Source organism: Pinus tabuliformis, chromosome J (assembly GCF_031772625.1).
Source record: "Pinus tabuliformis cultivar Carrire ecotype Pingquan chromosome J, CPIR1, whole genome shotgun sequence".
In the NCBI taxonomy this organism is placed as follows: domain Eukaryota; kingdom Viridiplantae; phylum Streptophyta; class Pinopsida; order Pinales; family Pinaceae; genus Pinus; species Pinus tabuliformis.
In genome coordinates this window covers 494,324,485-494,347,139 of record NC_142295.1, presented here as the reverse complement: position 1 = coordinate 494,347,139, position 22,655 = coordinate 494,324,485, and the positions used below count along the sequence as shown (strand labels likewise).

General features: G+C 37.4%; 1 non-coding gene across 1 annotated transcript; it reads left to right on the top strand.

The window, feature by feature from the left end:
* Positions 1–2,004: 2,004 nt before the first annotated feature.
* On the top strand, positions 2,005–2,085 carry TRNAL-CAG (transfer RNA leucine (anticodon CAG)). The gene has a single exon. It is a non-coding gene; the product is annotated as a tRNA-Leu (tRNA).
* Positions 2,086–22,655: the final 20,570 nt, after the last annotated feature.

Below are 22,655 nucleotides of genomic sequence, written 5' to 3'. Positions count from 1 at the left end.
TTTTTTACATTAATCCAAGAGAGAAGAATTTGCATAAATTAGAAATGGAACTCATCACTTTGGAGAGACCTAGTAACCATTTTTTTCCCTCTAAACCCAATATTAGTTCTAATCATTCTAAGTACCTCTTCCCCTTCACCATTACCCTAATCTTGCCTCCTACCTCCTCCCCCCTTTCCATCCTTTTTCTCCTGTAATTGTGCCCCTCCACCTCCTTCCCTTGTTCCTATAATTTTCCTCCCTTAATTGTGTCCCCCCTCCTCTTATCTTCTTCATCCTATCTAATTTATTCCTCGTATTTCTTCTCTCAATCTACTCTAATAAAATATTTTCTGATTTTTTTTTATCCACTTAACGCCCTTTCCCTCAATCTACTCTAATAAAATATTTTCTGAATTTTTTATCCCCTTAACCCCCTTTCCCTATATTTTTCATTATTAATTTATTTTTCATTAATAATTATTCTTTTTCATTATTAATTGTTATTTTCAATTATATTTCTATTTATAACCTTCTATTCTAATAATATTTTAATAATTTAATTTTTAGTTCTATAATTTAATACTTTTAATTCTATTTTAATAATTTATTATATACTAGAAATATTTAATTATAGGATTAATTCATTTTGAACCATATTTCTTATTATTATAAAATTTAATATTATTTTAATTATATTTTACTAATTTAATACTTTAATTATATATTAATATTTTAATTATTTTAATTTTAATTTAATAGTTTATAGAAATATTCAATTTGACTATTAAGTCTATGAAGACATACTCTATCTTTCTAGTTTTGAATATGTAACCTTTGAGGAGGAAACACATGCTCTTAACCATTAAGTTCACTCAAACTATTATATTATAATATTATTTTAATAATCTATTTTTAAATTCTATAAACTAATTCTATTTTAATATTTAAATATTTAATTTTAACCATAATTCAATGTGATCAATATTTACTCCTTAGAGCATATTTGAACTAGTTTTCCTTTTGTACTTTCAGATGGGCACTCTTTTATAACTTTGATGACATTAGTTTTGTTTTTGGGTGCTAGTATAATGAGGCAATCTCCACATAGATTCTTGGTACAAAATTGTTTTAGCTTCACTAGTTTTATTTTACTACGGTTGGTTTTAATTTTGATGTTCTTACTTAGATAACTTGTTTTCCATTTTAATATTTGGAATTTCTAGATATGTATATGTACTGGAATTACCTATTTTAATTAAAGTGTTAGTATTTTTTTCCTTCTGGAAAAAAAATAATATTGTTTATTCAAAATTTTCAATATTATTTTAACATTATTTTAATAATTTAATTCTATATTAATTTCAATTTAAAATGAATTTAATAATTGAGTCTAATTTAATATTTAATATAGATATTCAATTAAGTCATATTTACTAATATTAATTTAACTTTGACACTTTATTATTTTAATTTAATTTGTTTTAATTATTCTAATTCTTTTTTAATTTAATAAATATTAATAAGTCATTTTCTAATTTCTTTCATTCCTTTATAGTGGGCTTAATCTGTTCAATTCATCATTTGAGCTTTTGGTTCTTTGAGGATAAGTGAAGTGTTTATCTAAATGCCTCAACAACATCACACAATATTTATTATTATATTAACATTATCTCAGAGCATATTTATTATTTTTATTATTATATTAACATTATTTTACCTTGACAATCACGATAAACCACACTGATTGATATAATTAATATGGAAAAAGTATTTTTAGAATTTTTCTTTATACATTTTTTACTTAAAATTAATATTCCTTACAAATACGTAAGGAAGTTATTAATAAAATCAAAATACAAATTTGTGTAAAGTAATAAAAAATTTTAAAACTTATTAATGAAATTGGAAAAATAAAATCGTCCTTCAAATGATTAAATCTCTCATCGACAATTCTATTGTCCAAATCGTTTGGAATTTCCTCTTAATATTATAATTAATATATCAAGCGTATTATGACAGCAAGTCAAGATGGCCGAGTTGGTCTAAGGCGCCAGTTTCAGGTACTGGTCCGAAAGGGCATGGGTTCGAATCCCATTCTTGACAATTCAATTTTAATTTCACAAACAAATGTTTCCTGTCAGACTGAGGCCGGTGAAAATCTAACACTCGATATTCTTGCTAAATAGCATTAGCTCTGGTTATCTTGATTATGGCAGTGCTCTCATGCTCCCAGCGAATGAATCAAACCCAAATCAGCAATGGATAATGGAGTCTTCACGCTGTGTGAAAACCCAGGAGGAGGCAGGGTATTACTGTGGAAATAAATCAAACTGTAGCTGTTTTTCTTCAGAGAAATAGCTCTGACTATCTTGATTAACGATTGACAGACATCTAGGGTGCCAGAAAGGGCAGTACTGTGATGGCACCAGCAAATGAATCAGACCCAAATCAGCAATTGATTATGGAGTTTTCATGCAGTGTGAAAGCCCAGGATCAAGTGGGAGATCCTGCTTTACCCTTTCAAACAAAGCTACAAGAAATAAGGGTTACTCATTAGACATGCCACTTAAATTATTCTCTAAACCTCCATTAAAGTTGATTGCATCCCAGAATAATGACATGCGGATTAGAATCATTTTGTTTTATTTATTTTTAGCTGAAGTTACACATTCAAATCAAAGATATTAACTACATTCAAATCATATTAACTATTTATTGCTAAAAAATATCGAAATTATTTTTTTGGGAATTAAACTATTTCAAGGGGCATCCAAGTTTGACACAATCTTGGTAGATTGTTTTTCTATCCAATATTAAAACTGCCCCAGGCTTAGACTCAGCCTAGCTCAGAAAGCAAAAAACAAAACACTTCTTGACCAATTCACAGTGCCAAAAAAATATGCTAAACACCAGTTCACAGAGCTGGGAATTGAGTCATTGAAATGAGTTCTGTTATACCACCACTATTAATATTAGGCAAATTGAGTAGTTGAAAAGATTTCTACATTTCAAGCATTTTTTTGAAGAGACATTGATAGGCCAATCACCACTAAACAACACTATAGAATTAAATTATCCTAAGGGGCATCCAAGCTTGACATAATCCATCCAACATTAAGATTGGCTCAGGCCTAGACTCAGCCTAGCTCAGTTAACAAAAAACATGCACAGTACCAAAAAATTATGCTAAACGCCACCACCATTCACATAGCTGGGAATTGAGTCATTGAAATGAGTACTATTATACCATCACTATTAATATTAGCCAACTGAGTAGTTGAAAAGATTTCTACATTTCAAGCACTTCTTTGAAAAGACATTGATAGGCCAATCACCACTAAACAACATTACAAAATTAAACTATCTTAAGGGGCATCCAAGCTTGACACAATTTTAACATATTGTTTTTCCATCCAACATTAAAACTGGCACAGGCCTAGACTCGGCGTAGCTCAGAAAACAAAAATCAAAAAACAAAAAACTTCTTAATCAATTCACAGTACAAAAAAATATGCTAAACACCACCACCATTCATATAGTTAAAAATTGAGTCATTAAAATGAGTTCTATTATACCACCACTATTAATATTAAGCCAATTAAGTAGTTGAAAAAAAAATTATATTTCAAGCACTCCTTTGAAAAAGCATTAATATGCCCATCAGTAGTAAACAACATTATCTCTTTGTACGAAATATTTTCACTAAACCATTTCCAATACAGCATTCTCGATTCTCATCTCATAGCAGAGTTTTAAGGAAAGCTTTAAGACTTCATAGACTTCAACCATGCTCCATCTTAGACCTTTTGAAGTTGCCAATGTGGACCCCTAACTAGAAAACCTCACAGAGCTCAACAATGAGCCCATTATGATGTTTCAAGATAAAAGCATTCTTGTTGAAGAAATTATCATTAAAGTGGAAAAAATATTGTACATGAATCTGGTTCTTATCTTAGCTCCTCATGTTCCAGTTTTATAACGAAGAACATTACAAGATTTGTTTTTAGGTAAATCGTAATTTGCAATCATTTTTTCAACTTTTAATACTATTTAAGTTTCATAACGAAGGTCATTATAAAGTTTCAAAGGGTTAAATTTATTTATTTTTTCAGAAGAAAAAGCGAAATATATTCATATAAGAAGATTACATAGTGCAAATGCAAGAAGCATACGCAGAAACATTCCTATATGGAGATTACATAAGCAAATGCATGAAAGCATATGCAGAGACGTGGACCGAGCCACAAGCAAATCTGCTAAAACAGATCCCAAATAAAGCCCCAAAAGGCCAATATTGCCCCCCAGACAAGGCAATCCAACTATAAGGTGTAGAAGAGGCACCAAGAAACCAAGCAGATAAGCAACTGAAGAAGAAGCAGCAAGATCTGACCACCCAAAATGGAGGGAGAGGCATGAAATGAGGAAGAGAGCAGCAAAAGAAGCCACTCCTTCCCCGCCCCCTCAAACTCTCCACCCGATTCAGACGAGAAACAGAGGAAGAACGCTGCCACAATCAACCGCATCTGCCCGCAGAAAAGACCAAAGGGGACATCCATAGGAGCGGCACGAAACAGGGCAGAGGCACCACTATTCCCTCAACACTCCAAAGGATATGTCGTGGCCAGAAACAAGACCTAACTGCCGCTGAGAATGGGAAGACCCATCGGAGCAGAGGCTTCACCGGGGGCAGAGGCGGCAAGGGGAACTTCACTCCCGCTTAGCAAAAACTAAAGACCAAAAGACTTCAGCCCGCCTACTCGCCCTACCGCTGCTGCCCTCCCGCTCCCCTGCCGCTACTGCCTTCCGCTTCTGCCCTCCTGCTCCCCAACCGCTTCTGCCCTCCTGCTCACCCTTGCACGCCCTCCTGCACACGCACCTCCCCCCTGCCTGCCGCTTCTTCTCGCCCCCTTGCCTACTCGCCCTCCTACGCACGCTCCTCCCCTCCTGCGCACGCTCCTCCCCCCTGCCTTCCGCTTGCCCCCCCTGCCTGCTCACCCCTGCTCGCCCTCCTGTGCACGCTCCTCCCCTCCTGCGCACGCTCCTCCCCCCGGTCTTCCGCTTTTGCTCGCCCCCTTGCCTGTTCACCCCTGCCCGCCCTCCTGCACGCACCTCCCCCCTGCCTGCCGCTTCTGCTCACCCCCCTTGCCTGCTCACCCCTGCTCGCCCTCCTGTGCACGCTACTCTCAAAGGGTTAAATTGTAATTTGCAATAAGATCATATTTTTTTCAAATTAAAAATAGGTAATAAGTAATGAATTATGATCGCATTTAATAATTATAACTAAAAATAATAGTGTAGTTAGGTTGGTTTCAATAAATTGAGAGTTATATATGGTTTAAAGTTTTCAGGAGTAGTATTTATTGAATTAGAAAAACATGTTTATTTTTTTTTTTAATATTTTAGTGATAATATATATTTTCTACATAAAAATACTACATAATAAATGTTAAATGTTTTATGGGGTTTGTTAAGTTGGTGAAAGTGGGGTGTTATTAGCACCACCATCTAGGTTCAAGGTTTTTAAGAAGTGGCATGCTTACCTTTATGGGCTAATGTGCCTTTGCAAAAGAGATGTTGAATAGGGAAAATCATCATGCTTGCTATGTTGCGTTGAGTGATCAAACACTTAAAGTGTAGCAAGATGTCCCACTGCCTAATAGGTAGTGGATGCTCAACATATTAAGAGTCTTAAGCAACAACTTGATAGACTTTTTAATTTATGTTAGATGACTATGCTAGTGCTAATTTTCTTTCTTTCTTTTTTTTCTTTTTTTTTACCGGTAGGTTCGGAAATGGTGGGGCTGCATCATGGTCATGTCCAAGAATAACGCTCGAGTAGCGTGGGGAATTGAAACGATGACTTAACATATAGGAGTTCCTTAACAACGCACCTAATCACCGTCTATCCAAGACTTGTGGACTTGCTAGTGCTAATTATACCATCATGCCACATTTATATTTTCCTTACTTGCACGTGTATAATAACACCCTATTTAAGACTGCAAGATTGATAACTCCTTGGAGGATGTTTTCAAGATCTTTATGACTTATCTAATATAAAATTTTCTACTATAAACCTTATATTACTCAAGTAGTTTCCATTGGTTTCAGTGTTGTATTTAATGCAATAAAGTATCATTAGATATTGTGATATGTCCAAAGCAAATATTTTATTATTAAATTGATATGATTTATAGAATCATTCTAGACTTAGGCAAAAATACACTTTCACTTGAACAACACACCCACATAACACCATATTAAAGAGCACCACATGCCTTTGTGATAACCTACTTGAATACATTTTCAAGATGTCTTGTGTTAGGTTCATAACTTTTACTATGAAGCCCAAATGACTTAGGCAATTTTCATACATTTAGGCTTTCATTCAACACAATATAATATTTTAGTATATATGTGAGCATGGAATGCCTATGCCATATCCTTTCAATAATAATGGTATGTCTAAATATGATTTTTCATAATTGTTAAAAATCAAACCATGGTAGGCCTACTTTATACTCGAGAATTTAACTTAAAAAATAAGATAGCTAAAACTAAAAACACTAATTAAAAACATTTCTATAGAATATGTTAAACTAAAAACAAATATTATTAATGATTAAAATGTCAAAAATGAAAATTTAAACTCTCTAAACAATATCATTGATTTTTTAGTATATATGAAAATAGTAAACTAAATGCTATAACACAAACCTAAAATTCTTGAACCATCACAATCATGTGCCCTACTTCTCTTTTAGAAGCTAGGAAAATGAGAAGGTACAATGAATTTGGACACATGCATAACAACAACTTAACTATGAGTATCACTCCCTAAGCCTAGCGTTCCTTCCTTGCATGGATAGATGAGCCCAATAAAGTGTTCCATTATTGGAGACTCTATGTGGCATGCAAACATGCATCCTCCTAGATATTTGTGACTTTAATTGATTACTTATGATGTGAGTCCACATGCATAGGCAGAGCACCTAGTCTGACTAGGGAACATAAAATTAGAACCAAAATGCTATATAAGGAAAAGAATTTAAACCTAAAACTTTAATAAGATGGTTCATGTCCCCTAAGAATGCATACATCCTGATATTTCTCTTCTGCATAAATGCCCTCGCACAATCATTATCATTGTATGAAATGGTTGAAGTAGGATTCTATGAAACTACCATATTGATATACAATTTTTTGTCTACCTTATGTTGAGGCCTCAACTAGTCCTAAGTCCCCAAATTGGGGGAGACTCATTTTTTCTTCAATTTCATGTCTTATTGTTTTATGTTACATAGTTTTTTGTTTAGCATGCATATAATATAATATTATATATATATATATATATATATATAATGGATGAATTATTATATTTTAAAGGGTTATATCCCTCAAAGATTTTGAGTTCATTTGCTTAAGTATCATTTTTATTTCTTCATCACATTTTTAAATATTTTCAAATATGGTTCAACAAGCAAGTTTGAATTTTTGAATGCAGCATCATTTAGAATGCCTTGATGGTTCATTAAGTGAGTTTGAACTTCAAATGAAGCATCATTTAAAATTCCTCATGGTTCATCAAACTATTAAGGAAGTTTTCTGTAAACATTTTTTGACTCATCCAATAGTCCATCAAGCAAATCTAAGCTTTCAAATGTCAGCATCTTTGACTTTCCCGCTACAATTCCTTTTGGAACATTTAAAGAAGCATCTTTGTATCTTTGAAATCATTTGGATGGTTCATTGAGGGACTTTCGAAGCTCCATGCATCCAACTTTCAAATATCATAATATTTCATTGACGTGTCCTCAAATTACACCTTTAAAAGTTGTTAGACAATTCATCAAGGAACTTCCCAAGAATCTTTTATACACCATTGAAATCCATTAATAGTTTGTCGAGAGACCTTTGATTACATTTTTTCGAGATTCCCAATTGTCCATTGAGTGAATTCCTAACATTTTGAATGCCACGTGTTTTGAAATGGCCGAATGATTCATCGTGCCATTTTCAAAGTTGCCACTTTAGCATCTTTTGGAATTCCTTGATAGCTGATTAAAGCAATTGCAATCATCATCTTTAGAAGTGCACAATTGGCATAAGGTATTATTCAAAGATGCACTTGTGTTTTTTCAAAAGTATGCAATAGTTCATTAGGATATTTCCAAACATTTTAATGTGATATCTTTCAAAATGGCTTGATGGTTCATCATGTCACTTCCAAATTTTCATATTGAGAATGTTTTGAAGATCATAAATAGTTCATTGGGTGGTTTCAATCTTCAAATGACATGTCTTTGAACGTTTTGAATGGTGTATTGGGACCACTCCAAATTCAAAAATGCAAATTTAATAAGCAATCTATGTTATCTTTTGAAATTATTTTAGACTTAATGAGATCATAGCCTTTATATGAATAAACAAATCTTTTGTATATTCTCAAATATCTTTGCCTCACATTTGAATGACAATATTCCATGACTCCATTGTTGTTTAGATCAAATTCTATCATCCTCTAGGTAAACCCATTCACATTTTAGTTTAAATGGTTTATATAAGCTTTGGGTGATAGCTCAACAAATATTAAGCTTTGAACCTATTTACTATTTAAAAGAAATGCAGTTACAATTAGGGTGTATCCATGTTCAAAGTTTTGATTGGTGTCATCAATGTAGGCCATATCATAGATCTCCAATCAAAAACCTTCTTACCTATGATTTTAAATACCCTATTTGGTTTTTCTTACTAACCTCATTAATGTGTTTCATTGTCGACATAAGTGATGTGTAGAACTTCATACATAGGTAATAAAGTACAAGAATAGAAGAAGGCTAAGGTGGAGTACTCTCATGCATGTTGAGCCTCTAAAGCCCAATAAGCTTCTTCATTTAGATACCTCCAATCATGTGGGATTATAGCATTCCCCCTAATGAGGGATATTTTTCAAATATTTGGGAAGGAAACATTGCATACCCTACCATCTAACCCAATAAACCATGAGAAGCAAAAAGGCACAATTAAACACATGAAGTAGAAGAAAAGGCCTATAATCACTAGTGGATATAATTGCAAGCACAAAGTGAATATAGGATAATTTGTAATTTTAGATATTTTATTGAAATATATCCTCACTACCTTATTCAAGATGAAGATAAAAAATTGTAAAATATAATAATAAACCTAAGAATCGAGTAGGTGGAAGATGAAAATATACATATAATAAAACACGGTACTTCCACATAGGGTAAGCACCTAAAGCAACTACTCACACAAACATATTAAACTTCAACACAATGTATTGCATGGTAAAACCCTCGAAGAGGGAAACAATTCATGACCATAGCCAACATAACCACTTGAGGAAATTGATATAAAATGAAAAAAATATAGTAAAGTTTATCACAATCTGTTTTTAGCAAATGACTCACCATGCTCTTTATATAGAGATCATGAACCAATTGGGTGATAAGCCATCGATCATTATTTTTAGTAATATCAAGGAGAAGATGAACTAGCATATCAATTTATGTCTAAAGCATATTGCGACCATCAAAATAGATAACTACAAATGCATGCTAACACACAATAAAGAAACATATTTTAACTAATGATACATTAGCCCAAGTTTACCTTAATTGACTCCTAAGCATCTAAATATTCTAGCATCCCTACTTACAAACAACATGGGATAGGATTCAAGGATTTACAAAGGTGACACAATAAGATAAGGTGTTACCGAGAAAAGTGTCTATTTAGAACTGCTCTATCCCACTAAGGTGTGACAGCTGCCTTAGAAACAAATAGAGAAAACTACTTTTGTATTTCCTTTATGAACTATAAATAGAGAGGAGTAGAAAGAACCAACCTGTGTCTTGCGCTAATCCTTTGATCCAATCCATCTCTTCTTCGACAGCTTCCAGCTACTTGCTCCCTTACTTTCCCAGCTTCACCAAGTACTTGTAAGATCACAGAAGAAGAAAACTATACAAAGACATGGATCTATATTCATAAACAACTTAGGATCAGATTTAAGTTAACCATACAAATGTAACAAGCATCAATGATACAAAAGCATGGAGGAGAAACTCAAATAGTTTTTATTGATAAACAAGAAGATCCAGGAGGAGTTACAACCGATGGTTCCTGACCCAGCATCAACCTCCCAGCAAAGAAGCCCCTCTTCACCTCCAACAAAGCATATATCACCCAATACTCTGATGTTTGTCTCAAAACCAACAGCAATTCCTTACAATGTGCAAAATTCCAGCCTCTAGATCTCTAGGATGAGGGATCCATATATAGATATGTGTAAGGAGGATGAGTCAGCTTGTGATTTGATTAGTGTCTTCTCTCTGTCAGTTCTTGCTTCCACTTGGAGACTGAAGGCCGCTTACTCATCCTTGGTCGAATTCAGTGAGGCAAGTGTCATAGGAGAAGATTCTGGAAGCTTCCATTGTCTCTCCACCTCGCGGAATGGCACTGCCATTTGTCATTTCTCGCCCAACGCACCCTCATATTTCATTTAGGTGCGTTGCAACGCACCTAGCCAGTGTATTCAGGTTCTATGCAACGCGTCTAGCCAGTGGAGCAGTTGAAATGATCCTATTTTGACTTATTCTGAGCAGTTTCTGGTGGAGAACTTCTGGGAGAAGCTGTAATTTGTTGACCTTGTTCCTTTAGGGGTTAGAACAACACTTTTAGGGACTTAGGAGCCCTTGGTTTATGGACATTTCATGCTTGGAGTTGTAAGGCACAAAAATGTCTATAACAGTTGCCCCCTAAAGTATGAGGTCGTTAATCGGGTGAAATGCTTTATTATGAGGATCCGAAGTTCTTTCAATGCTGGGAGGAGACCTGTAATAAGATACAATACAATACATTATCTTCATACTGTTTTTCATGATCTAGCTGAGGTGGGCATTCCATGCTCAGCTTTATAAATTCATTTTCATGTACATAGGACAGACAATCGTCTGATTGTAGACTGATGATTCTGATAGAGCCATCATCCTTTTGGTAGGATGATTATCTGTGCTGCAATGTTGTACATTTTAATGTCTTTATTTCCCTGAATATATATCACAGCCCGGATGGATGAAACTAGATCTGGGGTCTTCAATCTCGTCCGATCTTCACTCGAAGTACAAGTCGATCCATGTGAGAAATGTTCTGAAGTCGAACATGGAAAGACATCGCTTGATTACCAGTCAATGATGTAAACTGTTAACAAGCGCGAGAGGAATCACCGATAATGATAATGACCCTCAAGGTACTGCAGTACAATTCACGTGGTGTGAATAAAGGACTTGGCGTCGAACACCACGCAAAATCTTTCGGTCGAAGGTCATTGATGTAAACCTGTCACCGGAAGTGAGAAACTTGCCATTGAGGCATGCAAGCTTCAAAGTACTGAATGGGGTGTTCCTAGACCAACTTCTTGGATAATGAGCTGATGTCAACAAGAAGTGATCCGACACAGGAGGGCCTTAATGAATCCCACATCAATGACACGGAACGGAGCAAATGATTTTGATGGAGGTGTAAATGATCTGATGATATACGGTTCAGGGTGGCGGTCATGAAAGAAATGGAGTATAATGTATGGTAGTGGGTGGGACACAGGTGGCTTCTTTGGATGACTTCTCTTTAACATGTCGGCGACACTGATGTGATGGATTGGTAGCATTAACCCCAAATGTGGATGGTATGGTGTGACCATGGCGGTGTGACCGGTGAATGAAACAACCCAACCCGACTCGGACACGAAGCGGAAGTGTCATGTTCAAGAGTGACTTGCTACCAATAAAGATTCTTTGAGTTTTCTTCCCAATTTTCCCCAGTCATTGCTGACCAGTACCTCTTTATTTTTGTCAAGCTTGAGGAGGGTAACATATGCTTGTTCTATAATTTTCCCTTCGGGCAAACCCATCGCCATGTTTTAACGAGCCTAGCGATAGTGAAACTCGTTCTCGTATAAAGACAAGTTTGTCACTATTAATCTTTTTAACGAGTTTAACGACAAAGATAACTCGGTCCTTTTCATTTTTAGAGAGTCTGAAAAGGTACGTAAAGGTAACTCCAAAATTCCTTTTTCGTCATCTAATCCCTTAAGTCTGAAAAAGTATAAAACAATACAGAAGGGATGAATTTTCGATAGTTTTAACGAGCCGAACAAAACAAGTGCTCGGTCTTTTTGTGCAATAATCCCTCGGGTCCAAAAAGATTAAAATCTAGATGAGGGATAGCATTTCCTGTCCCTTTAACGAGCTGGAAGGCCAAGGACTCGGCAATCTTTTCATATTTTACGAGTCAGTTGAAAAGAGCTTAAAGAAGACTCGTCTTTTGAGGAACGAGTGATAAAATGGGTAGCAGTTGATTCTAGGTAAGGTTTGGAATTTTCCAATCACGGCAGTGTCACAAGGATGGCTAGTGAAATCACTCTTCGCAACTGTTCCTCAAAATGGGTAAACAATCAAGTGGAGGTGAATGATTGGCCAATGAAAAAGTGGAGGTGATGGTGCAAACATGACAAAGGCTTTAATGGCTGAAGTACTACATTCACAGTGGTTATTTACCGGGGAATAGTTCATTTTTAACGAGCTTAAACGCGGGTGGAAACATTTGCTCGGTGCGGGTTTATTTTTTAACGAGCTTGAACCTTGCGGTAACACTGCTCGATTAATCCAGTCGTATGATAAGAATGTCTCATATAAAACGGCAACTTTTAGAGTTTTGCCCCACATCCTTTCTTCATGCAAGTTAGGAGACGACCAATCCTACGAGTTTAAAGGGTTAGAGGTCCTAAAAATTTAAAAAAATAAATAGTCGCCCTTTGCTTGCACTCCAAAAGGTTTGCATGCCCCCAGGTATAAAACAGAGTTTCAAGGTCACCCTCTATTCGAGCTGACAAAACATTTGTTTTATCAGGAAGGGTATACCTCTTTCAGGTTACCCAAAGATTGTTCTATTCACAGCGCAAACAAAACACTTCTCTGGCGATGTCTACCGAGATAAACAAAGGTGAGTGAAGGAGGCTACTCCACTCACATAACTTTGACAAGAGAATCTTGTTCTAGAATAACCCCCTCTTCCAACCACGGACGAGGGTATAGACTAGTCATATTCTCCCGCGGAAACCTACCTTATACCCAAATTTTTCTTGCCGAAGCAGACCAGGATGCATGCCCCCTGGGTTTCAGTCATATCCCTCCGAATTACTCGCGCTCATCGGGAGGACGGACTGGAGATTGAGACATTTCTTGCGTGAAAAGAGCATTCAGGGATGGTATATGACTATTTGCTATGCGTGATCCGGGAAATGAAAGTTGGTCTACGAGCTTGACCACTCTTCCTTCGTGTGGAAAACACATTACTCTAAAGAGTGAGGAGACAATTTCTTCCATGCAATAAATATAGTCTCGTCCAAGGAGTAGATTGTAATCCAGGGGTCCTTGAACTACCATTACATTCATGTGAACTGTCTTCCTTCTCAATGTTATAGGCACATCGGGAAGGATCCCTAAAGGTCGACTGGTTCCTTTATCAAAGCCCGTCAGATTTCTCATCTCAGGCAAAAGCGATGGCGAACCAAGCGCTTTCCAAGCAGTTGAGGAAAGGATACTCATAGAAGCCCCCTCATCTATGATGGTACCAGCCATAACCATTCTATACATTTGAACGATGATTCGGAATGGTACGCTTGCTGGTAAACGGGTTCTGCCTAGTTGATTCCAGTCGAAGGAGACAACTAGGTTGCTTGGAGGTGGGACCGAATAGACGACCGGGTACGGCTCTGACGAACTTCCTTCCTGCGGTAAAGGAACGGGTAAATTGCCCCCATGTTCGTCGGAGTCTGTGTTTATGAAGAGAATTTGGACAGTGTCATCCTTGTTCTCTTCAGTGACTGTATCATCTGAAGATGAAACCTCTGAAGGCAAGACCGGGTCAACTGCCGCCTCGACCTTTTGACTTTTGTCTGGTATGGATCCAGATGGTTTATCTTCAATGATAGGTGCTTCAGCCGACCACCTGAGCGGGCCAGCCGGATTTTCAACTAGTGACGGACTCGGCAAGAGTTTTTTATATCCAGGAGGAAGTCGTAACGGTGAAACCGGACGATCATCCAAAACTCTTTTAGCTTCGTCTAAGAAGGGACAACGGTGGACGGCATGATCGCCTTCGCACAGTTTACAAGGAAATCTACATTTCCCTTTTTGTCCTGGGACTTCACTTTCACTAGTTGATGGTGTGCTTTCAACATGATCATCAGAGGTTGACGACACCGGGTTGTGCAAACGAGGAGACCAGTCCCTTAATATCCGAGGGATGCAAGGACAATCTCTGTGAAAGTGGTCTCCTTTGCAAATGACACATGGCGATTTAGGCCTGGTCGGTGCAGTGTGTGGATTTTCGTTAGACGACACTCGTTTTCCCCCATTCGCCTTTGGCTCCTTCTTCTTATTCTCTTTCTTCTTCTCTTTCTTCTTCTTTTCCTTCTTCTCCTCAGGAACTTGACGTTTGGCTTTACCTGCCCCATCAAGCGAAGAGGAAGGAGGAGAGGAAGAATTAGAGGAAGTAGAAGGCTGGTGGGCAACTCTGGATTCGTCTAATTGCTGATTTGATTGTTCAGGAATAGTGGTGATCTGAACGACAGAGGTTGAGAAGAGCCATACTGGCAAACCAATTATCAGCCCTAGAAGTGACAACGTGGCCATATGGGGCGCAGCAACATCTCCCCAAGAGGAGAAGGGACTAGGATTTCCTCCAAGGGGAATTCCTTGGTTGGTAGACTCCATTTTCTCAACCCAAGATCAACATAGGAAAGGGTAATGAATATTCCGTTTAAAATAAATTTTTATACGCTTTGACACAACTTGTTTTCTCAGTTTTTAAGAGTCGAGAAAAAACAAAAGATGACTCTAGTCTCCTTCGATTTTTAATGAGCCTGAAGTGACAAGTGCTCAGATGGACCTTTTCCGTTAAGGAGTCTGAAAAGGAACGAAAGGGACTGCTCTAGAGGTCTAGGTAGAGGGAGTACCGAACCAATCGCAAAACTGCAGAATACTTTTTACGGTATGGCAGTCAATCTTCCTGAATGCTGTGTTCAGTGCATTGTGATCGATAAGGCGGCAGACATGGCTTCCTATGGATAAAGGATTTAAGCCTATAGGGGTCTCCCAAAATATACTCGACGGTACGTGGGAGCACAAGTCCGTACTGGCACTTATCGTCTCAAAGTGGAGGAATCACCCAACCATCAGTGAGGACAACAGTTACCAGGCTTTACGACACCGGAATACGTCTCTAGCCTAGACCTCTAAATGTTGTGCGTTAAGTTCCAAAGCGTTGTTAGATTCATTGAATTTATTTTAAGTTGATCTTGCTTATGAAGTTTTCCTTTTGGGTTCACCACGAGATGTAGATGTAATTCCTAAAATGCAATCTAAAGATGATAAACAAACTTTTATCTCTTTTCTGCAATGAAAATCCTAGCTACTAGAGGAAAAGAAAGACACAATCTTTTCACAAAGAGCAAAGAGCACACTGTAAATGCACTTTCCTAAATCAAGCCAAACAGACTGTCTATATGCAAATGCACATGCATGTATTTTTTTTGACTTTCTTAGTATTGATGCTAAAAATAAAGTTGATGTACAAATCTGAATTTGCTTTCAAGCGACAAACACAAACAAGCTTCTTTTCGAAATCAAAAGATAGAGACGATTACGACACTTTACGATTTTGAAATGAATACTCGTTTTGACACTAGAAAATCACAAATTCAGACCAAAGGCAATAGTAAAAGTATAATCGACCATCAACAGCAATCAAACTTTCTCCTATGATCGAAATCGACACTTGCGACAGATCTAAATCAAAGGACGACAGTACGACTATTCTACTTTTGCAATTGAAAACTGTAAACGACTCAACAAACACACAAAAACATCTGCAGTTCTTTTGTACAAAGGAGGTGGAATAACAGTAAGGAAAAGGGCTTTTAAACAGACGTACACTGATCACAGGCAGCAAAATTCAGAGACAAAACTGGAAAGAATGAAGCACAAGAACCTCAGCTGCACAGGGCTAGTCTGATCAGCGCACTTGTAACACAGAGAAACTGCATTGCAGCGCAGGTTGCCCTTTCGGGAAGTGCGTTGAAATGCAGGATCTCTTAACAGTACCTGTGCTGGGCCAGAAACGAGAATCTGTCCGGTTCTGGGTCACAGTTTGCAGTTTAGTCTTTGGTTTTTGGCCGAGTAAAAGATATCAGTAATGCACAATCAGGGGTAGATCTAAGGAGGGTCTAAGAGCTATCACAAGGGCAATCAGATAGTCTATGAATCAGCTGTTCAAATCATAAACAAATCCAGTGAATGGATTGAAGCAGCAGATGTCTACTTTGCATTTGTTATGGCAAATGCAGTTCGAATGCCACTTATAAGTTTATGAAACAAACAACAAGAGATACACAAACAAACTAATTAGACATTCTCCCCAGCGGAGTCGCCATTTTGTTACCGGGAAAAGTGTCTATTTAGAACTGCTCTATCCCACTAAGGTGTGACAGCTGCCTTAGAAGCAAACAGAGAAAACTACTTTTGTATTTCCTTTATGAACAATAAATAGAGAGGAGTAGAAAGAACCAACCTGTGTCTTGCGCTAATCCTTTGATCCAATCCCTCTCTTCTTCGACAGCTTCCAGCTACCTGCTCCCTTACTTGTCCAGCTTCACCAAGTACCTGTAAGATCACAGAAGAAGAAAACTATACAAAGACATGGATCTATATTCATAAACAACTTAGGATCAGATTTAAGTTAACCATACAAATGTAACAAGCATCAATGATACAAAAGCATGGAGGAGAAACTCAAATAGTTTTTATTGATAAACAAGAAGATCTAGGAGGAGTTACAACCGATGGTTCCTGACCCAACATCAACCTCCCAGCAAAGAAGCCCCTCTTCACCTCCAACAAAGCATAGATCACCCAATACTCTGATGTTTGTCTCAAAACCAACAGCAATTCCTTACAATGTGCAAAATTCCAGGCTCTGGATCTCTGGGATGAGGGATCCATATATAGATATGTGTAAGGAGGATGATTTAGCTTGTGATTTGATTAGTGTCTTCTCTCTGTCAGTTCTTGCTTCCACTTGGAGACTGAAGGCCTCTTACTCATCCTTGGTCGAATTCAGTGAGGCAAGTGTCATAGGAGAAGATTCTGGAAGCTTCCATTGTCTCTCCACCTCGCGGAATGACACTGCCATTTGTCATTTCTCGCCCAATGCACCCTCATAGTGCATTTAGGTGCGTTGCAACACACCTAGCCAGTGTATTCGGGTGATATGCAACGCATCTAGCCAGTGGAGCAGTTGAAATGATCCTGTTTTGACTTATTCTGAGCAGTTTCTGGTGGAGAACTTCTGGGAGAAGCTGTAATTTGTTGACCTTGTTCCTTTAGGGGTTAGAACAACACTTTTAGGGACTTAGGAGCCCTTGGTTTATGGACATTTCATGCTTGGAGTTGTAAGGCACAAAAATGTCTATAACATAAGGAAGGAGGCATTACAACTGACCCCACTTTAATTACAACTCCTTAAACTTCTAACATAAATCAAGGTTTAGAAAACTTCACTTTTGTAAGAGACTTTGTGAAAATCTCAACTTGATGATCTGCACTAAAAAAGAGAACTTTGCGAATATGCTCTTGAATAATATTTCTAATGAAGTGCATATGTATCTCAATCTATATGTTGTGTTGATGTTTGATGGCACTATGATTGTCAAAGAAAAGTGTTGTTAGATGTCATTACTATAATCCTAACTCTAAAAGGGGGATTTGTCAAAGCCACATGGTCACTTGACTTGTGTTAACTATTGCTTGATACTCTACTTCTGCTAAAGAATAAGAAATAATATGTTGCTTCTTACACGCCCAAGAGATAGGTCTAGAATCAAAATTGAAAACATAACATGTGGTAAACATTCAATCATCAAGGTCACCAACCTAATCAAAATCAATGAAATCTACCAATAAAGGAACCCCCCTAAACTATAATATCTCGTAATGTGAAATTTACCCTCAATATACTAGAGTATCCTTTTTACAATTTTCTAGGGGTTGTCATGGGTTATTTGCATACTAGGCCACAAGACCAAGAGAAAAGGAAAGAACAAGGCATGTGAGAAAATAAAAATGATATTAACTAACTAATAGTACACAAGTGGCATATACTTCAATTGTAGTACATATAATAGTAAGTTTGACTCCAAACTAGTTGCTTCTCATATTATAGGATCCCATATAAGAAGTGGTAGTATTAGTACATGTTATGAAACCAGCTCAAGAGAAGATAGAAAAGATAGATCAACGCCTTAGAATTCAGCCTCTTCGAGGGGGCAACCTCCTTTACATTACATAAATGAACAATTCTTGGATGATACAAATGACAAAACCTCCTTTCTATATATAGGAGTCTAAGGAGTCACAATATAATCCAGCCGACCTAACAATAATAATATAAAGCCACAAAAATAACAATAGAGGGATTCTATGGGGCACAGAAATAACAATATGGGGGTAATAGGGGCACAACAATATAAATAAGGGGTATAACTACAATAGTAATGGGGTAATCACTAGTATTATAGGGACCCAACATGCCCCTCTCCTTCAAAAAAGTGTTGTCCTCAACGCTTGAGTAGTTCTGGATACTTCTGCATAAAATTCTCATCCTCCCATGTGGAACCTTCAGCGGATAAGTTCTTCCACTTGATAAGATACTCTGAAATTGATCGATTTCGTAGCTGTCAAGTTCTTATTTCTGTGACTGCTTCCGGTTCCAATATAATTTTTCCTTCCTCGTCAAGTTCTGGAAATATTGTTTGAATTGGGAGCTTGTCACCTATAACCTTCTTTAAACATGAAACATGGAAAACTGGGTGCAATCGAGAAGCTGCAGGAAGCTCCAATTTGTATGCCATAGTACCAATCTTTTGCAACACCTTGTACGGACCATAATACTTTGGTGATAATTTATTATCCTTCTTAGCTTGCTTTAGGGACATTTGCTTATATGGTTGTAGCCGTAGGAATACCTAATCACCTACAACAAAACTTCTTTCACTGCGATGTTGATCTGCCTGTTGTTTCATTCTATTTTGTGCCAACACGAGGTTATCCTTTAAGAGTTGGAGGACTTGTTGTTGATGTTCGATGTGATGTTCCACTGCCTGAACCTTAGAATTTTCTCTTAAATATGATGTGATGGATGGTGGTTGATACCCATAAAGTGCCATAAATGGGGTCATTTTTGTTGCTGTATGGAAGGAAGTGTTATACCACCATTCAGCCAGAGGCAACCATTTGACCCATTGTGTATGTTTATCAGATACAAAGCAACGAAGATATCCTTCCAAACATTTGTTTACTATCTCAGTTTGCCCATCAGATTGAGGATGATAAGATGAGCTATGAGCTAACTGAGTACCAAGACAAGAAAATAATTATGTCCAAAAATTTCCAGTGAAAATGGGATCTCTGTCACTTACAATAATCTTTGGGTTTCCATGTAGCTTTTGAACTGTTTCCATAAATGCAGTAGAAACTGTACTGGCTTTACATGGATGTAATAATGCACAAAAGTGTGCATACTTGGTAAGTCTATCAACTACCACCATGATGACACTCTTTCCCTCAGACTTGGGTAAACCTGTGATAAAATCCATTGAAACCTCCTCCCAACGTTGGCTTGGAATGGATAAAGGTTGTAATAGACCCGGTGTCTTAATTGTTTCAACTTTATTTTGCTGGCAAACCAAACATTCCGCCACAAACTTTTGAATATCTGATTTAAGGCCATCCCAAAAAAATTCCTTCTTAACCCTGTGGTAAGTTTTTAAAAATCCTGAGTGCCCTCCTAAGGGAGAAGTGTGCAATTCCATAAGAATCTTTTGTTTTAGCTGGGAATTCTTACAGAGGTATAAGCGATCTTTGTACCATAACGAATCATTTTTCCAGCTAAATGTATCAGAAGTACTGGAATCTTGTTGTAGCTTTCAAATAAGTGCCCACACTTCTTCGTCATTCTTCCAATCCTCCTTTGCTTCATTTATCCAATCTGGTTGGATAATAGAAATGGCACACAACAATGCTTCCACATCCTCATCCTTTCTTGAGAGTGCATCTGCCACCACATTTTGCTTCCCTTTTTTGTAGATGATTTCAAAGTCATAACCCAACATCTTTGTGACCCACTTTTGTTGCTCTTCAGAGGATAATCTTTGTTCTAAAAAGTATTTAAGGCTATCATGATCCGTTTTTACCTTGAAGTGTCTTCCCATTAGGTAGGGTCGCCATTTCTTAAGTGCATGGAGTATTGCCAACATTTCCTTCTCATAAATAGCTTTGCTTAAAAACTTTCCCTTGATTGGACGACTTTCAAAAGCAATGGGTCTTTCATCTTGCATTAGAACAACACCAATTCCATTTCCTGAAGCATCACATTCCACAATAAAGGTTTTTGTGAAGTCTGGTGTAGCTAAGACCGGTGCTTGGCACATTGCCTCTTTAAGATGTTCAGAGGCCTTTGTTGCTTCCGGAGTCCATGAAAATGAATCTTTCTTCAATAATGTTGTTAGAGGTGCTGCTATTCTCCCATAAATCTTAACAAACTTGCGATAATACCCTGTCAACCCAAGAAATCCTCGCAGATGCTTTATGGATGTGGGGATTTTCCATTCCTTAATGGCTTTAATTTTGCTAGGGTCTACCTTAACTCCTTCATGAGATACAATATGACCTAAATATTCCACCTCCTGGACTCCAAAGAAACATTTGGATCATTTTGCATATAATTGTTTCTCCTCCAATAGTTGTAGCACCCTATCAACATGTTCAACATGATCCTTCCAAGACTTGCTGTAGATTAGTATATCATCAAAAAATACTAACACAAATTTTCTAAGGAATGGTTTGAAAATTGAATTCATCAAACCTTGAAATGTTGAAGGTGCATTGGTAAGGCCAAAAGGCATGACCAAAAATTCATAATGACCCTCATGAGTTCTAAATGCCGTTTTTGGAATGTCTTCAATCTTCATTCTGATTTGATGATATCCCGAACGAAGATCCAACTTGGTGAAGTAAATTGATCCATGCAATTCATCCAGTAATTCATCAATAACAGGAATGGGGAACTTATCTTTAATAGTGAGCTTGTGGAGCTCCCTATAATCCGGACACATGCGCCATGATCCATCCTTCTTGTGCACTAATACTACTAGAGCTGAGAAAGAACTTTGACTTGGTTGAATTATACCAGCCTCTAGCATTTCTGCAATCATACGTTCAATTTCACTTTTTTGGAAATAGGGATATCTGTACGGCCTGATGTTTGGAGGAACACTTCCTGGAATCAGATGAATAGCATGATCATGATCACGCATAGGTGGGAGACCCTTGGGAGTCTCAAATACCTTGGAATGATTGTCCAGGACTTTTTGGAGCTCTGGAGAAATAGATGATTCCAATGTGGAAACATCTAGCGAGCATAATTGTGCAATTACACCTCTTTGCTCCTTTTTTAGAAGCTTTGTCATACCATGAGAGCTGATTATCTTTCCTGGTGTTAGTGTCGGTCTTGAAAGCCCTCCATCAGTGTTCAAAGCTCTTTGCATTTGCATTAGTAGGTGTCTCATTAGTGTCAAATTTTGCATCCCGTTAGGCATGCCATAACCCTGATGGAGGAGCTGGTCTATTTATACCCCTCTTGGCTTTGCTGGATTAGGTCATATCAGTCATTAAGTTTTTCAAGCTTGTCTTGTTTTGTCTTAAGGTCAAAGGTCCTAGGTCTAGGGTTTTGGTCATTTATCCTTGCAAGGTCATGTCTTTGAAAGTCCTTGAGTGCCCAGCAAGCCAGAGGGAGGATTGTAAACATGTTTCTTTGATATTTTCATCATGTATAGTTCATTTTTAACCTTGGATTTAAAAACTCTGTTTTTAAAGCCAAGGTCATGTTAAATTTGTGTAAAAAAGAATGAAATTTCAAAAAGTCTTCAAAAGGACAGCAGTAACCCTGGTCCCCTTGCCAAAGTCCCTCAGATGATCTACTTGCAAAAAGAATCAAGTCAAAGCACTCAATGAGTCAAAATCAGGATAAAGGAAACCAAAAATCAGTGTTATAAAGTGTCAAAAGAAAAAACATTAGAAAGTGGGTTTGAAAATGAAATTTTTTCAAATGAGACTTATAAAAGCCCAAATTCCCTCCTTTCACTCTCATTGTGCATTTTAGAGCTTGCAAGAGAGAAAGAGAGAGTGATTGAGAGAAAGGAGCGAAATTGTAGCGATTTCGGGCAGTTGAGAGGGGCGCGACCTGTTGGGAGGTGCGCGACCTGTCCAGAGCCTCTCTGCAGTTCTGAAAATCAACGTGCGCGACCCGTTGGGAGGGGCGCGACCCGTTGGGCGTGGTGCGCGACCCGTTGAGCTATCTCCCTGCAAACTTGCTCAAACGCCCTCCAAGCCATCAAATCGTTTGAAGTAGGTGTTCTAATCATGCAATGGTTGCTGGTTATGATTGGTGGATAGTATGAACATGTTTTAAGAATCAAATGGTGCAAGAGAAACCTCTTCATATGACTGCAATGTTAATGGGTAAAATGTGTT